Source organism: Piliocolobus tephrosceles, chromosome 3, assembly GCF_002776525.5.
Source record: "Piliocolobus tephrosceles isolate RC106 chromosome 3, ASM277652v3, whole genome shotgun sequence".
Classification (NCBI taxonomy): Eukaryota; Metazoa; Chordata; class Mammalia; order Primates; family Cercopithecidae; genus Piliocolobus; species Piliocolobus tephrosceles.
In genome coordinates, this window is record NC_045436.1 from 12,016,437 (window position 1) to 12,037,219 (window position 20,783).

The window sequence follows — 20,783 nt, forward strand, 5'->3', positions numbered from 1 at the left end:
CACGCTAACTATGAGGCACTGTAAACCACTCTTATTTAGAGTTGAAGCTTTAAAGTGCTGTGTCCTGAGACTAAACATACATAGAAGTAAGCAAGCCCTTACACAGGACTAGAACATCTCTTTGAGTTACACCAGCGGTCCTAAACAATCTAACTTTCTGAAATCGGGTTAGGGTGGTCACACATTTCTTATGTTCTCAGGTCCTGAAGAGGTTAAAAAGTTCTCTCTGGGAGGATATTAGATTATCCAACACCCTGAAATTTATTTCTAAAAATAGCTTTTCAACTAAAATGTCCACCACACAAAGATATCTAGGGAAATTAGAAGATATGGCAGATGAGTAGGGACCAACATACACAAAACATTAAATAAAAATAGGTCCTCAGGTACTCCAAAGAGTAGAATTAATAATATGTATGGGTTGTAAAATATCTATAGTTACTGTAAAGGCAAGTTTAAGCAGCATTTCAAGAAAGAACTAAAAGATTTTAAAAGCTGGTATCAGCCGAGTGCGGTGGCTTACACCTGTAATCCCAGCACTTCAGGAGTCCAAGGTGGGCCGATTGCCTGAGGTCGGGAGTTCAGGACCAGCCTGGCCAGCATGGTGAAACCCTATCTCTGTTAAAAATACAAAATTAGCCGGGTGCTGTGTCAGGTGCCTGTAATCCCAACTTCTCGGGAAGCTGAGGCAGGAGAGTTGCTTGAATCAGGGAGGTGGAGGTTGCAGTGAGCCGAGATCATGCCATTGCACTCCAGCCTGGGCAACAGAGTGAGACTCCTGGTATCATAGTTTTTAAAACTCTTTTGAAACAAAAAAGTTTAGTGTAAATGTGTGTTTACCAAAATTAATAACTTAGTGTGCAAATATAAGAGGAAATGAGACATAATTGAAGAACATAGTAAACTTGCAGACAGGTGAGAAGAAACTATCAAGACTAAAGCTCAGAAAGACAAAAGAATAAAAACTGCAAAAGAGAGGATAAGAGGTAGCAAGGTCACAGTTAGGATTTCATATACACTTAATTGCAAAAAGCAATAAAAATGTGAAATATGTGGGTAAATACGAAGTAACATTTTTGCCAGGCGCAGTTGCTCACACCTGTAATCCTAGCACTTTGGGAGGCCGAGGCAGGACAGATAATTTGAGGTCAGGAGTTGGAGACCAGCCTGACCAACATGGAGAAACCCCGTCTCTACTAAAAGTACAAAAATTAGCCAAGCATGGTGGGAGGTGCCTGTAATCCCAGCTACTCAGGAGGCTGAGGCAGGAGAATTGCTTGAACCCAGGAAGCAAAGGTTGCAGTGAGCTGAGATTGCACCACTGCACTCCAGCCATGGTGACAGAGCAAGCCAAAAACAAAACAAAACAAAAAAATAACATTTTTGAATAAAACAAAAATGTATACATTGTTGTGTTTGAAAGTATTAAATGAAAGAATTAAATGGGTCAAGAGAGCATAAAATGTCCAGGTTAACAATTCACAGAACAGTGAAAGACTATATAACTAACATATCAATAAGAAAAATAGAATAATAAAAATACTAAACATATTAATCAGTCAAAAAGAAGGGAAATGAGAAGTAAAATATTAGCGCCAAATAAGAATAACATAATCATATCACAGAAATAAAACTCAAAGTATAAATAAATGTACAATTACCCATGTGAAAAAAGTGTTTATCAGTTAAATGAAAAAATACAAACAAAATATATATATACATTCCCATAAAAAATACATCTGAATTATTTGCATGCAGAAAATGTAAGTAAAGGTATAGAAAAAGATATACCATATAAACACCCATCGAAGACAGGTAGCTATGTTAAAATAAGAAGTAGAGTTTAAAGCAAAATGAAGTACCAGAAATAAAGTTGATCACTTCACAATGATTATAAGGCTTAGTTGAACAGACATCATCTATCAAGACCATCAAAGAATTACCCAACTTAGCCTAGCCTAAACTTCTTACCCAGAGACTTAGCATCTAAATACATGATAAAGATTGAAGCTACTAACTCATGATTTGGCTTGATACAAAGACAAATCTAACAGATACATTTGATAATGAAAATCTGAAGAAAAAGTTTTAGCATCTATCTTAATAGTGAATGTTGCTCTTTTTCCCCCTTGAGTTCAGAAATGAAGTAAAGTTGCCTCACATTGTTACTTCTATTCATCATTGTGCTAGGGGCCTCAGCTAGTTCAGCAAATTTTAAAAAAACAGTTGTAAGTTTTCAAAAGAAAGGCATAAATATGTTATTTATAAAATGGTAAAATCATCCATTTGAGATCAATTATGAAGCTGGCTGGTGGTGATAACTCGTTTTATATCTGGGATGCTGTTCTTTAATATATCCTTATATCTTGAAGGATAGCAATTTACCAACATGAGGAGTTGCTTTTCCCAATGCCAAAATGTATTTGGAGCCAATGGGTAAAAATACAGTGGCTCTTCTTATTATTAATCCTAATGATCAAAGTCAACATTTTTACCATTTGTTGTAGCACCTCTATACAGGATGGTCCTCCACTGATAATTTAGATCAGATATCACGACTGATAACATCATATATGTATTAAGAAGGTATGAAAAGGTTTATCACTTTCGTTTTCTGGAGGGAGCAGGGCAGGTCTCCTAAACAGGCCCAAAACTGGCTTGAGTGAGGAAGTAAAAAATTGAACTAGTTGGCCCAGCTAGTTTCCTTCAGCCCTTTTATAAGGCATTAATCCTATCCACGATGGTGGATCCCTCGTGGCCTAAGGGTTATTACTGTGCTTGGTGTAGGAGCATGGTGAGAGATGCTGTACACAGGCAGGAACTTGAATCATTTCAACCTCTGGCCTGTGCCAAAGGACAGAGCAGCCAGGCTTTCTTATCAGTGTGCCCAGATAGGAGGCAGAGAGGTAGTCATGGGAGCAAGGCATGTGAGACAGTCAAATATCAAAATATGGTGTCTAATTCTTTATTACATTTCCTCTCCTCCAAATCTTGCACAATGATACTTTATAGGACTTTGATTTTGAAAAGATAATACGTTTCCACCTGTGAGCACAATGGCTATTCTGAATTCCAAGTTGAGGCTGCCACATTGTCACGTACAGGTCATCAATTAGCAACAAAGATGAATCGCATTTGATCATTCCTGCTTATCAAGGGAAAAATGCAGCTGTTACTGCAAAATGGAAACCACAAGAATAATTTCTGGAATTCAAGTGAATTTCTGATTGTGCTTCTTAGTAATGCCCCTGTCCAATGACATAAGATAATGAAAGACTAAAACACTCCCAAGTAGTAAGATCACTAATGACTCAGAATTTCTTTTTGGTTGTTGTTTTTGTTGCTGTTTGGTTTTTTGTTTTGTTTTGTTTTGCTTTTTGAGGCAGGGTTTCACTCTTGTTGCCCAGGCTAGAGTGCAATGGCACAATCTCAACTCACCACAACCTCTGCCTCCCGGATTCAAGTGATTCTCCTGCCACAGCCTCCCAAATAGCTGGGATTACAGGCATGTGCCACCACACCCAGCTAATTTTGTATTTTCAGTAGAGATGGGGTTTTTCCCTGTTGGTCAGGCTGGTCTTGTACTCCCAGCCTCAGGTGATCTGCCCACCTTAGCCTCCCAAAGTGCTGGGATTACAGGCGTGAGCCACCATGCGTGGCATGACTCAGAATTTCAATGATAATTTGACTCAATCTACAAGGTCAAGAACTATGACTTGATAAAACTCAAGCTGAGGGCAAAGAAACAAGAAATTAACATTGAATGAAAAAATTATAAGTTCCACCTACAACCTCATGACAAGTTGCAAAATCCTTTGCCGACGCTCATTCCCATCTAGTAAAATTTTCTACTGTAAATTGGTGGTGGTGGTCATTAAGTTGTATAAGATCAAAACATCATAGTGGCTGTACTAGTAAGTGAATACATATCACAAGAAAGTACAGAGACTTGTAAGAAGTTTGATCTCCTAGTGTGGGGTTTGCAATGAGTACATCTTCTTGGCACCATGTTAGGCAAAATACGATATTGCCACTGTTGAGTTTGAAAGTTTAAGTATGAGTGGAAGATGTATATAAAAGTTATTATCCAAGGGGTGAACTGTGCCAGATACAGCTTGTTGTTTTTGGAAGCATGCTCACCCTTCTAAACTCTTCTTGCATTTCCTGGATATTTTTCACAGCAGGGTTCCAGTTGTATCTTCTACTGAGAGGCACTATGTAAGATTTGAAAAGAGGAACATAAGAGAAGCCATCTTGATTTGGGGATGGCTGGGCAGTCATGCGGGCACAGGCACAGGGCAGACGTGGGACTTTGCTCATGACGCTGAGTCTTAAGTATCAATCACAGTGCTACAGGCAAGTCAGACCTTTCAGGGAGGAGGCCAGCAGTCCCAGGAATCAGGAAAACCTTCCTGGACTTACTTTAGAAGGTCAGTGTATGTGGTGTCAGTAGGTTCTATTTACTGAGGTGTGAACACAGTTAAGGGAATTATAAATTATAAGCGAGGCACCCAAGAAGTAGAAGCAGCAGAAAACCATTACCAAACTTCAGCCCAGAAAGGGAGAAAATTGGATTACAGGAGACTGGTTAAAGTCTGCACTGTAGAAATTGGGATTTCCTATAAGACCTCTAAATGTACACCACAGTTATTTCCAGGAAGAAAAATAGAGAGGGTGTGGTGAGTATGGATAAATCCCCTGATCTTCTATTCCCACCTTTCCATCTCCTGCCAGTGCCTTTTTGTAGCCGAACCTAACCAGACACCAAGGGCAAGGAAGCCCACATGGTGTAATCAAGCTCATGCCAATCAGCTTCCCAGGAGGTAAAGCAGAGCAGTAAAAGGCAAAGATGGATCTTAGGTTCAGGGTCAGCAGAGGAGGAGGCAAACAGACAATTACCAACTACCAGAGAGTGTCAATCATAGCTCTCTATTAGACACATGATATTTTGAATTTAGAGCCATGAAATGTTTGTATTCTTGATCTAATCATTCACCTGTAGGAATTTATCTTAAGGAATCTATTGGAGAAAAATAGTTTTCATTGCATTGTTATTTATAAATGGAAAATGTAAAAATAACTTAAATCCTTGAATAATAGATTAGCTAAATAAGTTTGGTACATCCATATGATGGCATAATATGTAGCCATTACAATCATAGTAGAGTAGTCCCCCCTTACCTGTAGGGTGTATGTTCTGAGACCCCCAGTGGATATCTGAAACCACAGATGGTACAGAACCTTAAATACACCATGTTTTTCCTATACATATATATGTATGAGAAAGTTTAGTTTACAAAGTAAGCACAGTAAGAGATTGATGACAATAACTAATAATAAAAATAGAATAATTCTAACAATATACTGCAAGAAAAGTTTTTCTTCTTTCCTTATTAAGTCAAGAACTTTCACTTTTTCACTTAAAGGAAGTAATTATGGCTTCTCTTGGAATATCCACATAGCCAGCATCACCACTGTTGCACTCTGGGGCCATGATTAAGTAAAGTAAGAGTTATATGAACACCAGCTCTGTGATGTCATGCCAGGTGATCTGATCAGCACCATGGCTACCAAGTGACTAACAGGAGGGTAGCATCGATAGTGAGAAGACACCTGACAAAGAAGCGATTCACGTTCCAGGTGAGGTGGGAGCAACAGTCCAGGGTTGCAACATGCTATGCAGAATAACCCACAGCTTAAAACATGAAAAAGGTCTATGCTTTCATTACCTTTTTGCACTCTCACCATCTTCACTTTCATTTGAAAAAATGTATTTCTCTAATATAGCATATCAGGATTGAGAAGTCAAAAACTACATTTCTAAAAGAAAAAATATTGTGTATATAAATATAAGATTTTATGTATACATAAAATCATTTTATGTAAGAATATAAATATATTTTATAAGTGTATATTTGTAATTTTACATAAAATTATCTATGCACACAATCTATTGTTCTTTCTTTCTTTCTTTTTTTTTTTTTTTTTTTTTTTGAGACAAGGTCTCCCTCTGTCCTGTGTCACCCAGGCTACAGTGCAGTGGCACAATCACAGCTCACTGCAGACTGGACCTCCAGGCTCCGGTGATCCTCCTGCCTCAGCCTTCTGAGTAGCTGGGACTACATGTGTACACTGCCACTCTTGATATACATATATATACATTTTTTATTTTTTTGAAATAAAGTCTCACTCTGTTGCCCAGGATCACTGCAACCTCCACCTCCCAAAATTCAAGCAATTCTCCTGCCTCAGCCTCCCAAGTAGCTGGGATTACAGGTGTGCCCCACCACACCCAGCCAATTTTTGTATTTTTAGTAGAGACGGGGTTTCTCCATGTTGGCCAGGCAGATCTCGAACTCCTGACCTCAGGTGATCCCCCCATCTTGGCCTCCCGAAGTGCTGGAATTACAGGCATGAGCCACTGCTCCTGGCCCCAGTTTATTTTTGTATTTTTGTAGAGATGTGGTTTCTCCATGTTGCCCAGGTTGGTCTCAAACTCCTGGGCTCAGACTCCCACCTCAGCCTCCCAAATTGCTGCTGGGTTTACAGGAATCAACCATCCAGCCCAGCCTCTTTTTTTTTTTTTTTTTTTTTTTTTTTTTTTTTTTTTTGAGATGGAGTCTCGCTCTGTTGCCCATGCTGGAGGGCAGTGGTGAGATCTCAGCTCACTACAACCTCTGCTTCTCGGGTTCAAGCAATTCCCTGCCTCAGCCTCCCAAGTAACTGGGACTATAGGCACCCATCACCATGCCCGGCTAACTTTTGTATTTTTAGTAGAGATGGAGTTTCACCATCTGGGTCAGGCTGGTCTTGAACTCCTAACCTCGTGATCCACCCATCTCGTCCAGCCACATTTTTTATTGTAGAGACTCCACACTGAAGAATCGCAAATATGGGTAGGAAAAGGAATAGAGCAATGTGTAACAGGGATGCCACCTACAGAAAAGAAGTAGAAAAGATAAGAGGAAAGGAGACCAGAGGAGGACGCTTCTAAATGTTGATATGAGTCTGCTCTGTCACTGCCTATAGATGGACCAGAGGACAACAGTAAAGAACTGGCTCTGTCACCTGGACATCACACATATTCCTGAACAACGCTGTGTGACAGTGAGTCATCTGCAGTAAAGAATTTCACTGATATGCTTTTCTGATCATTGTGAGTTAAATTAACATTGCAACGGGTGCAAGAATACTTAGGAATATGGGAGCATAATATGCTGTTCAGCATAATAGGAAGCTTACAAAATTTAATATACTATTAGTTTTTTATACTGTCTTTATGGCTCTAGTCCAGATTTTAAGGTATATATGTTTAAAGACTATTGATGAAATTTTAAAAGCACAGTGTAGATAAATCTGGATGATGGAATTATAGCTAATTTTTGGTTTTTTTTTTTCTAAAATGTTTTCCAAAATGTTTTTTAATTAGTAGCAATTATATGTATTATCAGAAAAATATTAAAGAAAGGAATTTTTATCTCAATGTGGACAAAATAGGTATGCAGTTCCAATGAATAAATGATGACTCAATAAAGCTATTTCCTGAGCTATTTCCTGATGGTATCAGACTTATGTCAAAATTAATAACATCAACAACTAATCACATAAGTTAGTTGTACCTGAACGGTTTGAATTACATGAAATAACACAACATTCGCAACTACATTACTTAGGTGCAGTGAAAGAGTTCCGTTCTAACCTAATCTTCAAATGATAATAATGCAAAAATTAAGGCATCTCTTTCTTTTGAATGGTTCCCATATCTAGGTTTACCTCAAAAAAAAAAAATTACAAAGCAGTTTAGAAAACTGAATATGATAAAATGAACTCTTGAAACAAAGTGTATCCCCCCGCCCCAACTGTATAAAGCATGCACAAGGATTCACCAAGAATTAATCTAGCAAGGGTAGCAGTTTAAAACAGGGGCAAAAACTTAGGGAGTTTTCATTTTTGTGTATCATGATGAGAACCTAAAGGGCAATGCTTATTGAAATTTTCATTCCTTGATTTGATTTAATTTTCTTGAATTAAATGGACTAATGAGCTCAAAATGGAAACAAAGATTTCATTACAAATGGGGCACTTTCCACTCAAGTGTATTTATTTTGGGGAAATGAAGTGGATAATGTAATTATTTGTATAACTAAATAGATTTCGTGTTGGATCAGAGGGAGCCTAAGGCAGAAGAAACACTGACTCTTTTTGTTAAACATGTTAATCTGTCTAACTCCACTCATGCCATTCCAAACTTCCTAAAATCTGTGTCACTCAGGGGTCAGAACTTACACTGAAAAATTTTGAAACAGGGCTTGACTATCAATTTCTCCCTTTTCTTGTTAGCTGAATAGGGCAAAATGCAGTTAGTTAAAAGTTTTGGTAAGTGTGTTTAATGAAATAAAATAATCATCATAATCATAATGTAAGAAACCAGGACTGTAATTATTCAATTTTTATCTATAATTTATAATTGCTACCTAAGCATTATTTTATGCATATATATTTCCCTAAGAGGAAAAAGGTAAATGTGATTTTTTAAATGTGAAATTGCTTTTATCATTTTATGTATAATTATAATAGCCTAAATTACACACACTTTCAATATTGAATAATTTATGTAATTGTTCCCTTTGGTTAGTCTGAAGCTCATAATTTCCCTCAATTTTTTTCCTGAAGACAAATTCAAAGACAATACATAGCTGGGATATGGGGCAGTATTATTATGTCAGCTTTCAGATATTGTCAGGTGGAGTTTTCTAGAAATCTGAAATAATTACTTTTTGAAAAGCGCTTTTGATTAGACTACACCTTTTAACTTGCCTGTTTTGATTGTAGAAAATAGAATAAATTGATAATTCAGGTACTGGGTTTGCCTCTTTAGAAAATCAGACATCATAAAGATAGTCTATTGGTTAAAAAAAGAAGTAAGACTTATTTTATAAGCATGAATTTTCATAAATGCTTGTGGTTGTTGACACTTCTAAACAGAAAGGGAATGAAGAGAAGTATTTTATTTTCTTTTTCTTTTAAATGAGACAGAGCCTTGCTCTTGGTGCCCAGGCTGGAGTGCAATGGCACGATCTTGGCTCACTGCAACCTCCGCCTCCCAGGTCCAAGCAATTCTCCTGCCTCAGCCTCCCAAGTAGCTGAGATTACAGGAGCCTGCCACCACGCCCAGCTAATTTTTGTATTTTTTAGTAGAGATGGGGTCTCACCATGTTGGCCTGGCTGGTCTCCAACTCCCAACCTCAGGTGATCCACCCGTCTCAGCCTCCCCCAAAGTGCTGGGGTTACAGGCATGAGCCACCACATTTCTTAAAAATATTTTCCTTTTTTTATTGTTATACTTTAAGTTCTGGGATACATGTGCAGAATGTGCAGGTTTGTTACATAGGTATACAGGTGCCATGGTGGTTTGCTGTACATGTCAACCCGTCATCTACATTAGGTATTTCTCCTAATGCTATCCCTCCGCTAACCCCCCAACCCCCAACAAGCCCTGGTGTGTGATGTTTCCCTCCTTGAGGCCATGTGTTCTCATTGGTCAACCCCCACTTATGAATGAGAACATGTGGTGTTTGGTTTTCTGTTCCTGTGTTAGTTTGCTGAGAATGATGGTTTCCAGCTTCATCCATATCCCTGAAAAGCACATGAACTCATCCTTTTTTATGGATGCATAGTATTCCATGGTATATATGTGCCACATTTTCTTTATCCAGTCTATCATTGATGGACATTTGGGTTGGTTCCAGTGCTATTGTTAACAGTGCCACAATAAACATACGTGTGCATGTGTCTTTATAGTAGAATGATTTATAAACATTTGAGTATATACCCACTAATGGTATTGCTGGGTCAAATGGTATTTCTGGTTCTAGATCCTTGAGGAATTGCCACACTGTCTTCCACAATGGTTGAACTAATTGACACTTTCACCAACAGTGTAAAAGTGTTCCTATTTCTCCACACCCTCTCCAGCATCTGTTGTTTCCTGACTCCTTAATGATCTCCACTCTGACTGTCATGAGATGGGATCTCATTGTGGTTTTGATTTGCATTTCTCTGATGACCAGTGATGATAAGCTTTTTTTCATATGTTTTTTAGCCACATAAATGTCTTCTTTTGAGAAGTGTTTGTTTATATCCTTTGCCCACTTTTTGATGGGGTTGTTTGTTTTTTCTCCTTGTAAATTTGTTTAAGTTCCTTGTGGATTCTGGATATTAACCCTTTGTCAGATGGATATACTGAAAAATTTTTCTCTCATTCTGTAGGTTGCCTGTTTACTTGGATGATAGTTTCTTTTGCTGTGCAGAAGTTCTTTAGTTTAATTAGATCCCATTTGTCAATTTTGGCTTTTGTTGCCACTGCTTTTGGTGTTTTAGTCATGAAGTCTTTGCTCATGCCTGTGTCCTGAATGGTATTGCCTAGGTTTTCTTCTAGGGTTTTTATAGGTTTAGGTCTTATGTTTAAGTCTTTAATCCATCTTGAGTTAATTTTTGCATAAAGTGTAAGGAAAGGGTCCAGTTTCAGTTTTCTGCATATGGCTAGGCCAGTTTTCCAACACCATTTATAAAATAGGGAATCCTTCCCCCATTGCTTGTTTTTGTCAGGTTTTTCAAAGATCAGATGGTTGTAGATGTGTGGTGTTATTTCTGAGGCCTCTGTTCTGCTCCATTGTTCTATATATCTGTTTTGGTACCAGTACCATGCTGTTTTGGTTACTGTAGCTTTATAGTATAGTTTGAAGTCAGGTAGCATGATGTCTCTAGCTTTGTTCTTTTTGCTTAGGATTGTCTTGGATATACGGGCACTTTTTTGTTTCCACATGAAATTTAAAGTAGTTTTTTCTAATTCTGTGAAGAAAGTCAATGGTAGCTTGACGGGAATAGCACTGAATCTATAAATTACTTTGGGCACTAAGGCCATTTTCATGATATTGATTCTTTCTATCCATGAGCATGGAACCTTTTTCCATTTGTTTGTGTCCCCTCTTATTTCCTCTAGCAATAGTTCGTAGTTCTCCTTGAAGAGGTCCTTCACCTCCCTTGTAAGTTGTATTCCTAGGCATTTTATTCTCTTTGTAGCAGTTGTGAATGGGAGTTCACTCATGATTTGGCTCTCTATTATTGGTGTTTAAGAATGCTTGTGATTTTTGCACATTGATTTTGTATCCCGAGTCTTTGCTGAAATTGCTTATAAGCTTAAGGAGAAAAACAAGCAGAAGACAAGAAATAGGTAAGATCAGAGCAGAACTGAAGGAGACAGAGACACAAGAAAAACCTTCAAAAAAATTAATGAATCCAGGAGTTGTGTTTTTGAAAATATTAACAAAATAGATGCTAGCCAGACTAATAAAGAACAAACGACAGAAGAATCACATAGACACAATAAAAAATAGTAAAGGGGATATCAGCACTGATCCCACAGAAATACAAACTACCATCAGATAATACTATAAACACCTGTATGCAAACAAACTAGAAATTCTAGAAGAAATGGATAAATTCCTGCACATAACACCCTCCCAAGACTAAACCAGGAAGAAGTCAAATCCCTGAATAGACCAGTAACAAGTTCTGAAATTGAGGCAGTAATTAATAGCCTACTAACCGAAAAAAAGCCCAGAACCAGACAGATTCACAGCTGAATTCTACCAGAGGTACAAAGAAGAGCTGGTGTCATTCCTTCTGAAACTATTCCAAAAAATAGAAAAAGAGGAAATCCTCCCTAACTCATTTTATGAGGCCAGCATCATCCTGATACCAAAACCTGGCAGAGACACAACAAAAAAAGAGAATTTCAGGCCGATTTCCCTGATGAACATCAATGAGAAAATCCTCGACAAAATACTGGCAAACCAAATCCAGCAGCACATCAAAAAGCTTATCCACCATGATCAAGTTGGCTTCATCCCTGGGACTCATGGCTGGTTCAACATACGCAAATCAATAAATGTAATTAGTCAGATAAACAGAACCAATGACAAAAATCACATGATTATCTCAATAGATGCAGAAAACGCCTTTGATAAAATTCAACACCACTTCATGTTAAAAACTCTCAATAAACTAGGTACTGATGAAATGTATCACAAAATAATAAGGCCTATTTATGACAAACCCATAGCCGATATCATACTGAGTGGTCAAAACCTGGAAGCATTCCCTTTGAAAACTGGCACAAGACAAGGATGCCCTCTCTCACCACTCCTATTCAACATAGTATTGGAAGTTCTGGCCAGGGCAGTCAGGCAAGAGAAAGAAATAAGGGGTGTTCAAATAGGAAGAGAGGAAGTCAAATTGTCTCTGTGTGCAGATGATATGATTGTATTTAGAATATTTTCCTTTTATTCATTCTCTAAAATTGTCTAATTTTCCACTCACCAGGATCTAGATTTAATTAAAGCTGTAAGAGAAAACTATATAAAATAAATTGATGTAAGATTCTCTAGCCATTTAAATAAAAGTTTGAAATGGTAGTGTTGGATCTCATCTATATCTTTTTCAAAACAATTCTACAATTGTACTGAATTTTACCTTTTTAAACTAATGACAGATCCTCAAACTAAAGACCACCGAGAAGACACTTGTAACTGAAAAGACACAGGTTTATTTAGTCTGCTGCAGCAAAGAATGATATACACGTGAATAATCACAGAGTGTTTCATAGGAGAAGCTAAGGAAGGGCTATTTTAGAATTTGACAGGCTGAAGTTAATCATAAGCTTGTTTTGCCAAGGATTCTCCAAGATACAGAAAATAGGCAAAGTGCTGGACTAGTCAGTGATCTCACCATTGGAGTACATGGGTTCATGTAGAAAGGGAGAGAAGCTTTTCTGTTGTTCTTTGATTTCCTGGAGCATATGGGTCTGATAAAGCTGATATTTAAAAATCTAATTACAGATAGTGTGGCATGTATATTATGGTTTTGTTTGATAGATTTATCTATTTTGTGGGTAATAAATCAGTCTATTTTGCAAGTCATGATTTTGACTTAAGTTCTCATCCCCACCCTCAACCCACCTATGCATACCCTTGCTATCACCAGATACTTTATTTCATTTCATTAGTTCCCCATCTGGTGGGTTTTCAGGCTCAGCTAAAGGACAAATCATTCCCTCCTGGGGATATGATCAATCCAAACTTGCAACACTGTTCATGCAGTGGTTAGTAATCTTGCATCATGTTGTAATAGTGTATTTTCACCTCTTCAAGCAGAATTACTCACATTCTTTTTTCTTTAGTGATCTTTTTTCAGTCATCTGGTGTGACAGTGAATTCACATAACCTGGTCATTATCAATGAGTCTTGCAGTACTATGACTTCAGGAGAGGGGTATCTACTAAAAATTCAGAACCTTTTTCCAGTAGAGGGAAAGAATATACAGAATAAAAGAACAAAAACCTGCAAAGAAGCATATTGCAATTAGTAGCTTCTGGATCCAGGCAGTTTTCTGAGGGCCTTTGGTGGAAGAAGTCTGCTCCATGGGGTCATTGACTTATCCCAAGTTGTCTATTCCTGTGGACCATCTGCTTCTGAAGAATCACCAGAGAACCTCAGTGTGTGTGGTTTTTGGTTTGGATGTGTCTTGGTTAGCCTTGTTTCATTTTACCATTTACTGTTGGAAAATGAACAATGTTGTTGTATCTGGGAAATAAGTATTCAAGAATCAATCCATCAGTTTTACTATTGTGTGAGTTACTAACAATACCTGTTAACTCCAAAGTGTCCAAGTATAGGCTTTCTCTGAGGATGTTTTCAAAATGCACAGTCATTTAACATTATGTAGAAGCTGCACAGCTGGCCAGCAAGGGGAGGTGCTCCTGTCTTGCTGGTGAGATATAAATGGCTCCCTCTGATTTACTATATTTTCATGAATTATCACAATAGAAGATGACCATATCTTCTAGTACGGAATTTCATACAACTGATTCATAAGAATTTAGTCTATGACTATGCTAGGCATAAAAATGTGTCACAGAGTGAGAACATTGACAGAATCTCTAGGTAATTTTATTCATCCTGTAAAGATTACTCTGAATTTCATCAACTGACAGACATGGTTAAGCCTGGAGAGAAAAATCTTTTAATAAATATTTATTGCATCGGTCTTCCTGCCTAAAAATACATATGTTTTCTTCAACCTGAAAAGTACACAATTGTTCAAAAACATTCAAATGAATTTGTTGACTGGGAGAGGAAGTGTTAAAGGTGAATTGGTCAGAATGGAGCATCAGAACTTTATGTATATTGAGTGCTCCTCTAAAGGTATTCTCTTGGTATTAAAAAAAAATGCCAAGGCCTGAGAAGCAGGAATTTTAGGGAAAAAAGTATATATGAAATGACTGGCATTTAAAAAAGAGGAAACTCTACCACATGTTACAGTTGTAAAAATAAATAAATACATAAGAGTAACCCAAAGTGGATGTTATTAGACTTGGTAAATGTGTGATGATGAATCTGTATTGTAGTCACACAGACACATACTGAAATATTGATTTTTGTTTCCTCTGATAAAAATATAGACTGGAGCTCTAAGTTTACTTCTTAGTAAGAAGCAATTTATTCCTTTGCAATGACCTCTTTGGACATTTTTTTGTGTGTGTGGATATTTACATTTAAATAACCATGAATAATCATCATATGACTTCTCAATAAGGTGCTTTGTTTTTGACTGTGTCAAAAATGACATAGTCTCAAAAATAAATTTAACTATATTATCTAGTATGTATTTTAAATCAATATAATTACTAAGGTGATTATTATTAGATCTATTTTAATTTGTACCCCTCTCTTAGACAAAATAAAATACTTTAACATTTAATAAATATAGCCACCTAATTAACTTTTATTCTTCAAGTCATTTATTATGGTAAAGATTAGTTTGCCACAAAAATTAGGAAAAAGAAACAGACTTTAATTAAAGGCATTGAATACAACATACATATGAACACGTTCTGAAATTAGCCATTCTTTTTTGGGGGGGACAGAGTTTCACTCTTGATGCCCATTCTAGAGTGCAATGGTGTGATTTCGGCTCACCACAACCCCACCTCCTGAGTTCAAGCAATTTTCCTGCCTCAGTCTCCTGAGTAGCTGGGATTACAGGCATGCGCCACCATGCCCGGCTAATTTTGTATTTTTAGTAGAGATGGGGTTTCTCCATGTTGGTCAGACTGGTCTCGAACTCCCGACCTCAGGTGATCCCCCCGCCTCAGCCTCCCAAAGTGCTGCGATTACAGGCATAAGCCACCATGCCCAGCCTAGCCATTCTTAAAAATAGTGGTTGTCACAAATTTTCTATCGTGTATGAAATACTAATTTGTAATTATTCAGGATAGTGAGGGAGGCTATGCTTTGGATATCTCAGAAAAATATAAAATATGCATTACATAAACAAATTTATAACATATTTAATATATGTATAATTAATCTTGGAGTGATTGACCGTAGCAGGAAACACTGTAATTTCTGTATAATTAAAAATCTCACTAGCAAAGAAACAAAATAATTTTATTGTTCTCATAATAAAATGTATGAAATGAGCTCTTTGTAGTTTTAAGACTATGAACAATTTGAGAATTAGTTACAAATCTTATTAAAGAGTGACAGCAGCAAGATGGCAGAATAGAACCCCACAAAATCACTCCCCAAGTGAAATTACAAATGGAAACTATTTTCAAAGAAAAGAAAAACACTAACACTCTGTGTTCATCAGAACTCTAAGGAGAAGCAGAGAAATCCATTGGGCCCACAGAATCTGGAAAAATCACCACCAGTAAGAGAAACAGTCATTTCAGACTCCATGACCCCCAAACCCAAATTCCAACAGCACTAATCAGAGAGAATTTCCACAAACCCGAGTCTCCTAGGTGAGACAAGGGAATTGGATGTGATCTAAGAGCTCTTCCCTACTCTGGGAATCTTCGTGGGAAGTCCACTCTGGTCCTGTCCTACAGAAATCACTGAGAGTGCCAGAGGAGCTGAATCACCTGGGGTGACTGGGGTCAAAGAGCAGGGCACTGATAGCAGCCACTGGTGTGTGGATCTTAGTGGCTTCTCTGCACTTCAGTCAGCAGGGACATCACATTGAAGAGACCGGCTGGTGCCATAGAGCTGCAGGGGGCACAATGAAAGGGGCCTTCAGAAAGGCCTGAATCCCTGGCCAGATTTTCCACAAAGCCCAAATGCTTGTGTGGAACCTGCTCCTTGCCTGGAAACAATTAAAAGATCAGATCAGTGTTAAGTTCTATATGCTTATCAAAATATCACAGGTACCTTGTAAATATGTACGATTATTATGCCTTGACCTTAAAAAATTGAAACAAGAAACAAAAACAAAACTTATGAATTGTGTTTCAGTCCTTAAAGCACTAAATGCTTTTGTTAGCTATCAGGCACACAACCGTGTTAACCCTAATTACCTTAGTTTAGATGACAGTGGTCAAACCTTGTAGAACGCCCTTTTCTTATCATCATTCTGGGCTTTTTTTTTTTTTTTTTTTTTTTTTTTTGAGACAGTCTCGCTCCGTCGCCAGGTTGGAGTGCAGTGGTGGGAAATTGGCTCACTGCAACCTCCGACTCCCTGGTTCGAGCGATTTTCCTGCCTCAGCCTCCCGAGTCGCTAGGATTACAGGCACACGCCACCACACACAGCTAATTTTTGTATTAGAGATGGGGTTTCACCATGTCGGCCAGGATGGTCTCCATCTCCTGACCTCGTGATCCACCTGCCTCGGCCTCCCAAAGTGCTGGCATTACAGGTGTGAGCCACCACGCCTGACCTCATTCTTAATCTAATCATGCCAACCATGTTTTTTAAAGATTATTTTGTATTTTTCAGATAAATGTTGTCAACCAATACATATGTTTGTTTTGTCTTTCATTTAGCTGTAATATGGTAACAGGCCTCCAATAGTAAGACCAATACTTTTTATTCACTTGAAATTCTGTGTGCAAAAAGGCAGGAATGAAGTTCAGTAATTTATCTCAATTCATCACAACTTCAGTTTATGTTTTATCTGTGTGTGTTTGTGTGAATATATAATTTTTGTGCTTTTGTGCCACTTCCTTAAATGCATACGTGAAAGAAAATTTAATATGACCAAGATTTTATTAAAATGGTTTAGTTATATGTGGAAGTGGTTGTTTAGGAAACAAGGTAGCTATCAGAATTCAACACTACCTAACGCAAAGCACCACTAATAACAGTTGAATGGCTATAATTTTATATATGCAGATCATCACTATTATAACAGGTGTATCATTTTCTTCTTGTATATATTGAGTCTATGTAAGTTTATCTTTTAATAGATTCATGTGACCACCAACAGTTATATCACAAAAATACCAGGTGCTACATGTTTATAGTCAAAGCCACCTCCCATTCTCAAATCTCATAATCCCTGGCCACAATAATCTGTTTTTCATGTCTATAATTTTGTCATTTTTTACAATGTTATATACATAGAATCACATATTATATAACCTTTTGAGAATGTCTTTTTCAAAAATCTTTTGACAACTAAACAAATAATTGTGTGTATCAGCAATTGTTTTGATGTATTTGGATGTTTCTTTGTTTACATTTCTTTTAATTGATATCCATTGTGCTTCTTGAATTGCTTTTTATTCTATAGTGTGGATGTCCCACAAAACCTCTAGGAAGACCCAACCCTTTTGATACCTTGATTTCAAACTTCTATACCAGAACTGAAAGACAATACATTTCCTTTGGTTAAGACACCAACTTTGTGGTACTTTGTTATGGCAGCCCTACTTAACTAATAAACTTACTCTGACTTGTATCTGTTTTACATGATTGACAGAAGAATGTTAAAATGACTATACATGAGTGAGAGGAATGTTAAAATCTCCTTGTTATTTTATCTCCTTGTTATTTTTTCTTTAGATTTTGTTTGGTTTTGCTATGTATATTTTAAACTACTATTGCATACACACAAATTTAGAATTGTAATGTCTTCCTGTTGAATTCACACATTTATCATAATGAAATATGCCTATATATTTCTACACTATTTCTCACCATAAACACAACTTTATCTGGTATCGTTACACAAGATTGGTTAATATTTTGCATAATATAAAATTCTCCATTGTTAGTTATTGCTTTCAGAACATGAAAAATGTCATTCCTTTTCCTTCTTTCTTTCATTGCTTCTGCTAAAAAATCAGCTGCCACTCTTTTTTTCCTTTCTCTCTGTTAAGGGAATTTTTTTTTCTGGCTGCTGTAAAGATTTAATTTTTCTCTTTAGTTCAGCTATTTTATATGATGCATTTACACATGATTTTCTTTGTATTTCTTCTAACTGGGGTCCATCATGCTTCTTGCATTGTATGTTTGATGTCTATGCCTGTCTTGGTAAATTCACAGGCAATATTATGTTAAATATTGCTTCTGCCCTAGTCTTCTCTTACTCTGGAACTCAAATTACATTTTTTAAAAAGATCTGTTCATTGTATTCCCTATACTTTGCATGCTTTTCTAAATTTCCCATCTTATTTCTATACGTGTTTCAAGTATTCTGACTTTTTTCAGTTTGCTATTTCTTCTGCAATGTTTAATACATTAATAAGTCTAGTTTTTTAATTCATATATTCAATTATTCTATTTCTTTAGTTTGAAAATGTTAAGTTGACTTACAGATCCCAGTCCTCCAGTAAGTCTACATCTTTTATTTTTTAACTTAATAATCATTATGTGAAACCCCATCTCTACTAAAAAATACAAAATACTACCCAGGCAAGGTGATATGCGCCTGTAGTCCCAGCTACTTGGGAGGCTGAGGCAGGAGAATGGAGTGCACCCGGGAGGCAGAGCTTGCAGTGAGCTGAGATCCAGCCACTGCACTCCAGCCTGGGTGACAGAGTGAGACGCTGTCTCAAAAAAATAAAAAAAATCATTATTAAAGTCCATTATTTATAAATAATTAGACTATCTAGATCACCTGTGGATCTATTTTGATAGTCTGTATTTTTTATTTTGGTTTTAATACATTTTATAGACATTTCTGGTCATTTTTAATTAATGACATACATGATATATAAAAATTGTAGAGTCCCTGATTTATAATCTTTCTGAAAAGAGGGTTAATCTTCATGCATGCCCAGAGTATTTTGGCAGATCACCCTGACCTAGTCAAAGGAAGGTATGAAGCTTTCTTAAAGTTGGGCTTTCTTTAGTCAACTCCTACCTCTAAGGCATAAACCTGGCTCTTAGGTTTTATCCTTTCTGTGATCTTAATTGAAAGCTGAGTGTTCATGGGGGTCATCCAATTTATTAATCTTTACACTTTTGCTTCATTTTCCCGTTAACCAAGACTGTTGCAATATTTGTTCAATTCTTTAGATCTCAAACATGGCTTGCTATGTGTTTTCTGGTGTCTTCCTGAACACCACACAGGAAGTACGTGGTGGAAGGAAGTGTGGAGGAAGTGACCAAAGGCCTTCATGCTGTCTCTCACTTACTTCCCTGCAGTAAGATTTTTTCCCTAAAATTCAATTGTTCTTGGAGGGTCCAAATGCCAATTTCTGTGTCCTCCACACAATGAGACCTTCATAACCCCAGGCTTTTGATTTCTACTCTGCCATCTCACCCATGGCATTGGCAAGGTCCCGAGGAAAATCTCAGAGATAGATAAATATAGGACTCACATCAGTCTGCCACCCTTGTCTCCAGAATTTGTAGCCCCATAGTTCTGTCTGCCATGGTAGTTCCCTAATACTTTAAAAGAGTTGACTCACATACTAATCTTTTTGTTTCGTTTTTTGTGTGTGTGTTTTTGGTTTTGGTTTTTCCTTTTTTGTTTTTTTTTTTCAGTAGAGACGGGGTTTCACCATGTTAACAAGGATGGTCTCGATCTCCTGACCTCGTGATCCACCCACCTTGTCCTCCCGAAGTGCTGGAATTACAGGAGTGAACCACCGCGCCCAGCCGACTCACCTACTAATCTTTTCTATTTTTTTAGAGGAGGGTTAGTCTCATACAAGCTGCTTTGTTATAGAGGACATTGGAAACCACTGGATTATGTGAGTTTTTCCTCTCTTGAATAAATGTGATATTCCTAAATGCTGATAAATATCTGGTATAGTTATCTCAATCTGTAGGATCGCTATTTTCTCCTTTTTTATTCCTAAATTTGCAGTCACTTATTCACTGTTTATGACAGGTTTATGACGCCTGGCCTTTAGGCAGCTAGAAAAGTTGCTAGATCCAATTTAACTTAAAAGTTTTTTAAAAAATAATGTGATGTTTCCAGTGTAACACAATGAAAGCTCCTCCCTATTTCAGCAGCTCGTAATTTCATGGTAAACCAATTCCATATTTGGTATAACAATTTTTTTTTATTTTGAGATGGGGTCTTTGTCGCGATCTCAGCTCACTGCAAGCTCCGCCTCCCGGGTTCACGCCATTCTCCTGCCTCAGCCTCCCGAGTAGCTGGGACTACAAGGCACGTGCTATTAACAATTGTTAACATTTATAATGAGCATATTTTCCTTTAGAAATACCCAAACATGTTCTTAAAGGAACAATCTTTGAGTATTGGTATGGTCATTTCATGATGCTACATTAAGCCTATGTTGAAAATATGTAAGTAACCCTCAAGAAGTCAGTAGAACACGTTAAGTGCTCTGAACTGGACTATTTAAAGTCCACTATCAAGGCTTGGTGGCTCACGCCTGTAATCCCAACACTTTGGGAGGCAGAGGTGGGCAGATCACAAGGTCAGGAGATCAACACCATCCTGGCTAACACAGTGAAACCCC

The 20,783-nt window shown here is 37.3% G+C and overlaps 1 long non-coding RNA gene across 1 annotated transcript in view; it reads left to right on the plus strand.

Annotated features, from left to right (window-relative positions):
- Window positions 1–19,981: 19,981 nt before the first annotated feature.
- LOC111552594 overlaps window positions 19,982–20,783 on the plus strand; it is a 4,099-nt gene continuing 3,297 nt past the window's right edge. The window contains exon 1 of the long non-coding RNA XR_002734679.1: window positions 19,982–20,045. This is a non-coding gene — a long non-coding RNA (uncharacterized LOC111552594). The remainder of the gene's footprint in view (window positions 20,046–20,783) is intronic.